This window comes from Crinia signifera, chromosome 1, assembly GCF_055691185.1.
Source record: "Crinia signifera chromosome 1, ASM5569118v1, whole genome shotgun sequence".
Classification (NCBI taxonomy): Eukaryota; Metazoa; Chordata; class Amphibia; order Anura; family Myobatrachidae; genus Crinia; species Crinia signifera.
The window spans coordinates 438,613,941-438,621,208 of record NC_139217.1 but is presented as its reverse complement, the minus strand read 5'-3'; the positions used below and the strand labels follow the sequence as shown (position 1 = coordinate 438,621,208).

The 7,268-nt window shown below is 45.2% G+C and overlaps 1 pseudogene; it reads right to left on the bottom strand.

Moving 5' to 3' along the window:
* Positions 1 to 6,495: 6,495 nt before the first annotated feature.
* LOC146039976 (5S ribosomal RNA) lies at positions 6,496 to 6,612 on the bottom strand (annotated as a pseudogene).
* Positions 6,613 to 7,268: the final 656 nt, after the last annotated feature.

Genomic DNA, 7,268 nt, shown 5'->3' with positions numbered 1-7,268 from the left:
AAATTAAATCTTAATCCCCTTTTCTGCTGTCAACATTCAGATGGTTTCTAAAGCTCATTTTCTTAAGTTTCCATTGTTACCCAAAGCTCATGACACAAGTTTTGCAACTGTTGGGTTATTTTAGAAAATATATACTGTATACAGTATTTGGCACATTGTAAAATAATAAAAAAGTAAAATGAAATGTTTAAAAAGTAACGCATTCCGAGCCTATGCACCAACTGATAGCTGCATCACAGTCACTGATATCCAATGAGAAGAGACGATGGTGTAGGTACAGAAAGGAAACATATACCAGGGAAAGGGGCCCGCTTTGCCAGAGCTTATACCATGGAGGAGAGAAGCACCCAACCATGGTTACACAGAGGGGTAAGTCAGGGTGCATTGATAAAGGGGGTGGGTTAGGAGGCGAGCTGATAGAGTTTGATAAAGAGGTGGATTTTAAACCAAAAGAGTAGAGCAACTCTAAAGGGGGGTATTCAATGTAGGGAAAATAACGGCCTCTGCCTATTCAATGCTGCCGTTTCTGACAGCATTGAAGGTGGATTCTGACAAAACAGTTCCGAATTAAAAACAAGTCAGATCTGTTTTGTTGGAAACGTCCGCGGATTGTCAAATTCACAGGCGTTTTTCGACAATCCTCAGCTATTTACGCCATCACGCCCACTTTCCGACACTCCCTGGAAAATTTAATTCCAACTGTCGAGTTTCAGTCGAGCTGGGCGAAAACGGCCTCGGATTCCGACTGTCGGGATGTTCCGACAGTCGGAATCTCACATTGAATAACCCCCTAATTCCTGGATAGGGGGTGATGTTAAAGATGTACTATAGGGGCCAGAAGATTGGGTGATGATGTAGAAGTGAGGAGGGTGACCTGTACATTCCCGGAGAAGAGGGGACATGAGGATGATACAGTACGGTTGGAGAGAAAAATTATCCAATTAGCAAATTTAAACAGCGATAAATGATACTTACTAAATATGGTTGTCCTAGTAATTACCTGACACTAAAATTGAGTTTACTACATTTAAACTCACACCAAATCATAGCAGCCTCAATTAGGCATCTTACAGAGGCTATTAATCTATAGGGTGATGGTAGGATCTTCCCTGTACAATCAGACCTATCACTATCAACATAAGTTGGGGAGATGTAATAAGCCTCGTAGTAGGGAAAGATAAAGATAAATCTCTTTACTACCATGTTATGGCTGTATTTAAGAAATTATAGGAGCTGGATGTTGGTAGTTAATCTCTCTCTTCTTTCTAACTCTCCAAGGCTTAGTACATCTGCCCCTTATACCAGGGTTGCCGACTTTTACAATCTCCTCTCTGGGAGATCCCCGGAGAGGAGACTGTCACCATCGCTTCTGGGGGGTGGGGCCTGATGGAGACATCATCAGTCCCTGCCCCCAGTAATGCAAATACCGCAATACGTGGGTCTCCGATGAGGGGGTGGGGCTAAATATGCACGGTTTGCATATTTAGCCCCGCCCCTTCCGCCGAAATGCCACGAATCGCAGCAATTTAACGCTTCCGCGTCCGCCACCACCGGGTACATGAGGGGGGAAGGGGACAGCCGGCATCCGGGAGAGTTGACCCCCTTTCCGGGGGGCCGGGAGTGGGCCCCGATTTTCGGTATCCTCCCGGCCATTCCGGGAGGGTTGGCAACCCTGCCTTATACTTGAAAATCCATCAAACCACTTGTTTCATATATCCATTTATAAAATGATAATAATAATAACTAAGAATTGTGGAACACTCATGCCCCATTCTCACAGCAGGCAAATTCCTGGGTCTAGCATGTAGACCCGGTAATTTGCCTTTTAACACGGGTTTTTTGGCAGTGTGTGAACGGGTCAACCGTGTCTGCATTCCCGGATCTGATACACGGGTAAAACCCTTCTTTTTATGCAGACACGGGTTGACCCGTTCACACTGCCAAAAAACCTGTATTAAAAGGCAAATTACTGGGTAGAACTGCTTCACCCGGGAATTTGCCTAGCAGTGAGAAAGGGGGTCCCTCGCCGCAGCTCCTGGCATTTAAATGCCATGTAGTTCACACTCGTAGTGTGAACACATTATCAGTTAACAACAGTAGGTAGGATCCGTGGCCATATGAAGGCGGAATAGGTGCTTCAGGTACCACAGGATCTGTGTGCATACTGTATGTAAATGCCACACTTCCGCATCTTAAGATACAGCATCCGATCACTATCACACGCATCGGCTAAGCCATTGAAAGTCTGGCGCTGGCCCTTCGACCCTCGCAAAGGCAAATTCCTTCTCAAATGGACAAAACCATGCTGCACTGCAGGGGGAGGGGGGGGGGGGGAGCAGATGTAACATGTGCAGTGAGAATTAGATTTGGGTGGTGTTTTTCTTCAAAGTGAGATCTATATTGCAGTATAAAAATAAAGTAGTATTTTCCCTGAACAGAAACAAAATAACTCACCCAAATCACATGTTACATCTGCCCCACCTGCAGTGCACATGGTTTTGTCCATTTGAGAAGGAATTTGCCTTTGCGAGCGAACCAGAATAAGGGCCACTGTCTGACAAAATTGACCTGCTTTATTGTTCAGGAAATCTGTTTCCAAAGACCCAGACACTGGCTTCAACAAGTCCCCACAATGGAGGTATCCCACCTCTGTTTTAAGAAACTAACCCTGACTACTAGGTTCGCAGTAGCATCACAGTACATGCCAGACATCTGCGCTTACCTATAACCATCTGCAACCGAATTGAGATTGCCTGCATCTGTGAATCAGGCCCAATGTCTTAGCTTGGCATTTACTGTCATCTGACCTTTCCTTTTATTTTTCCTAGTTATATACATTTAAACAGGATGTTTATACTAACTTTCTGTGCAAGATGGGAAAGTCATGGGACAATAGGAAACATTCTCGATATCCCCATCCTTTCCCAACAGCATTTCTCACACTCCTGTATACACAGTATATATGTGGCAGGGTGAAAGATACGCAGATTTAATAGGACAGGTGCTTTATTTTTCTTCCGTCTGATACCACTGTAACACATAGCAGTGTCCTGAATATACAATGGTTATATTGACTTCAAACTTGCCTACCCTCCTGCATTCTGCAGGAGACTCCCTGAAATAGCAGCAATCTCCCTCTCTCCCTCATTAGTCTAGCAATCTCCCTCATTTCACCTAGCCCACATTACACTGTTACATTTTTGGGGTAAGAAAGGAATTATAGACCGGTATTTACATTGAATCATCAGCACCATTTCCCAGTAGCTCTTACTAACTGCTTTGGGGCTCAACTACATTTGTATACAAGTCATTTTAAAACATTCCTCTCAGATGTAGCAGTACACACCCACGCTTCTAGGTGTCACGTTCACAATCTCTTTTCACAATCTCTCCTTATATGGAACTAGACACGCCCTTTGGGTGGAGCCCGACATGCCCCCTCAATGGGGTGCTGTGCAAAATTCTCCTGCCAACTATAATCTCCCTGAAATTAGTTTTCAAAAGTAGGCAAGTATGACTGACTTGTGTGATGCATACTTGCTGACTTTTCATCTCCCCTTTGCGGGAGACCAGGGAGAGGGCAGCTAATTAGGGAGCGTGGGAGCTCTTAAATGTAATTTGGATAGCTCCGCCCATGGCTTCGCCCCATTTATGGCACAAAAATGAGGCGTGGCCATGGGCGGAACTATATAAATTACATTTTGAGATAGTACCGTAGCACTTTTAAATGAACCCTATTAAAGAAAAAATAGTGGGGAGCAGAGGGAGAGAAGCAGGAGGGAAGCACGAAGCAGCTAGCCGCTATCTTACCATCTCATCTGTGGCGCTGCCTTCTGCTGCTTGTGCCGCTCCCTCTGCTGCTCCTGCTCCCATGGCTGCACCCTGCTGCGTTGTCGCTGTGGCCACATACATTATTTCTATTAGTTGTACAGGAAATTTTAAATTGTTATGTATTAGGGCATCATACCTCCCAACTCTCGCTACTTGAACACAGTCCCATTTTTCCACCCGCGGGCAGGAGTGTGTGTGTCAGATGGGGGTAGCTTGTGATCAACTCTGTTATGCTCTGCAAAGCAGCCGGTGATCACTAAATAACAGTGTTTTTTTTTTGGGGGGGGGGGGGGGGGGGAGGCTGCTGCTCAGAACATGCTAGACACCCCCCCCCAATATGCCGATAATGGGGGTTGTGTAGTGAGACCAAGCCCCCTCCACTCGAGGCTCTCCTCCTCCATCCAAGGCCCCACCCACTTTACGGAATATAGGGTATGTCTGGGTCTTTTATTATTAAAGTCAATGCCCTCTAACAGAGATGCCTACCTTGGCAGTCAAGGGCGTAACTACCATAGGTGCAGGGAGTGCAGCTGCTATGGGGCCCAGAGCTGAGGGGGGCCCACTTTGCCTGTCAAAGTATGATATGCTGTATACATTTTTCAGCATAAGGTGATAAATAGGGGCCCTTACAAACTTTTGCTATGGGGCCCACATGTATCTAGTTACGCCACTGTTGGCAGTGCCAGCTTATTAGCAGAATGAATGCATTCTGTATACATTAGGCAGCTAGCACAATGCTTGCACCTTATTAAATATATCCTTAGGTGTCTGCATTAAATGGGTATTATTATTATTATTATTATTATTGTTAATATCCCACAAGGGATCCTCAGCTCTCAATTACAGAGTGCACAAACAAATATGCAAAACAGGAACACGTGGGGTAAATGTATAAATCAGTGATAAAAGTGGAGTAGTGAGCCAGTGGAGAACTAATCAGCATTAAAGTAACATTTATAATTTGAATACTATAATATTATAAAGAGCAGCTGATTGGCTGACATAGATCTAGTCCACAGTGACCTTGGGCCAGATGTACTAAGCTTGAAAAGTGATAAAATGTATAGTAATAAACCATCAGCCAATCAGATCCTACATGCCATGTCACATGCTGTGTTTGTGACAGGTAGGAGCTGATTGGTTTGTGGTTTATCACTCTCCATTTTATCACTTTTCATGGCTCAGTACTACTCTCCCTTACAGGATTCAAGACAATGTAGGACAAGTACTGGGTTAATAAACATGTCTGCACCAGCAGCAGACAACACTGAAATAAGTATCAGAGTGCCAGAAATCTGAAGGATTCGATGCCATCGAAGGAAGTGACATGACACTCATAGAGGGAGAATAAACTAGTGTGCCGAGCGTGGCGAGGCACTGGGCCCGCTGCGTGGCGAGCACAGTGAGCCCGCAAGGGAAAGGGGGGGGATCCACGGCCCCCCCTTGTCGGCTTGTCGGGATACCGGCATCGGTATTTCGACCGCCAGAATTCCGACCACCGGGATTTCATACTGATCCCATAGAATGAATGTGTAACACAGTATTGATTACCTCAAGGTATAATCTAATGGCTACTTGCCACAATACTATTACCTATTCTATTCAGTCTATGTTCTATCCACTAGGTTGTGCTGAGTAGTCTATCCCTTTCGGCCACTTCATATAGGAGGGGGGCTTGCTCCTTCACTATCCACGCCACCACTGGTTGCTTTGCGTGCCCGAAGCGTGGCGAGTGAAGCGAGCACGCGAGGGTCCATTTGGGACCCTTTTTCCGACCTTGCTCCTCCTCTCTCCACCCCCTCTCCTCCTCTGTGATGTCAGGAGGTCCTTTAGCCCGCTTCAATTTAGACCTAACCGTGAGATCACTGGCCGTGGCACGCCTTCTACTAGTAGGACACATGCTGGTGCTGAACTCCGTCATTGCCGCTGCTTCACTGGACTGCAGGTCAGCTCCCAGGGCCTACACTACCTCCTCTCCCCGGCAGCAGCAGGAACAACAATGGTGAGTTGTACTGCTGCTCGGAAATTCATTGGGGCAAAATTTGTTTCTGGCACTTGGGGCATTTGTGTTGCTGGGACTGTGGGGGCATACCTGGCACTATTGGGGGCATGAATTAGAATAAGTGTCTACAGAAAGACGCAGGGAGAACAAAACGGGTTTTTGGGGCACACTTTAAATAGTAAGTAGGTGAAAAGATTGTGAACAAATGGGTGACGTAAAATCTAACCTTTATTTATTAACACTTAAAATACATACATGCACACGTCAATTTTGATACAAAGGACAATTTAATATGCAAAATAGCATGTGAGTTAAACTATGGTAATCGATTATAATAGTTAATACACAATGCAGAAAAAAGGGTCGTAATACAAAGTATGTCAAGTAGGCGAAAATGATTTACAGGGAATTTACCAGGCAATAAGCAATTTATGAGCAAGACAGGATAATACAAGATAATAATAGAATGAACAACCAAGGTGCATTGATTGTTTTGTTTGAGTCTTGCTACGGACCCTCAATTGATATCATACAATAATTTAACCCATATATAGTTGTAAGGGTTACAGGTTTAGGTTACTGTTGGTGAAGCAGAGTTTGTAGATGAGAGGAAAGGGGGGAATGCTCTTCGTGTGCATTCGCTACTTCTGCTGTCTGGATGTTTGATACAGCACTGGATATTCCCTGGTGGTCTCCCAAGAGGTACTGATCCAGCCAGTCACTGCTTAGCTGCTGAGTTCGGATGGGATCAGGCGGCACAGCGATGTATGGCAGTATATATCGTCAGATGAGAGAGCCTCCAATGTAACTAGGAGCCAGTTGTCACTTCTGCTTTTCACCCGGTGTCACCCAGGTGAATGAGAGAGTGAACGAGTCCAGGTGAGAGATGGTAGTAGGTAGAAATAGACAAGAGAGGAGGGAATAATGCACAGATAAAATAGGTATATGTACCCACTGCAGGAGTTTTATGGGTTTGTAGTTACTGTACCAGTAATGGGAAATACTGTGCACTGCAGGGGTGAGTAAGGTCTTTATGATTCATGGATTAGTGTATGTGCACAATGGACACAGAATCATTAGTAGCAGCATACACAATAACGTATAACACATGCATATACCAACAAAATCTAATACTATTGGGGGCATAACTGGCACTTTTGGGGGCATATGTATATCTGCCACTATTGGGGGCATACCCGGCCCTATTGGGGGCATACCTGGCACTGTATTGGGGGCATATGTGTATCTTCCACTATTGGGAGAACACCTGGCACTATTGGGGGCATACCTGGCACTATTGGGGGCATTTGTGTATCTGGCACTATTGGGGCATACCTGCATTTCTGGGTGCATACTTGGCACTATATTGGAGGCATATGTGTATCTAGCACTATTAGGGGCATCCCTGGCACTATATTGGGGGCATATGTGTATC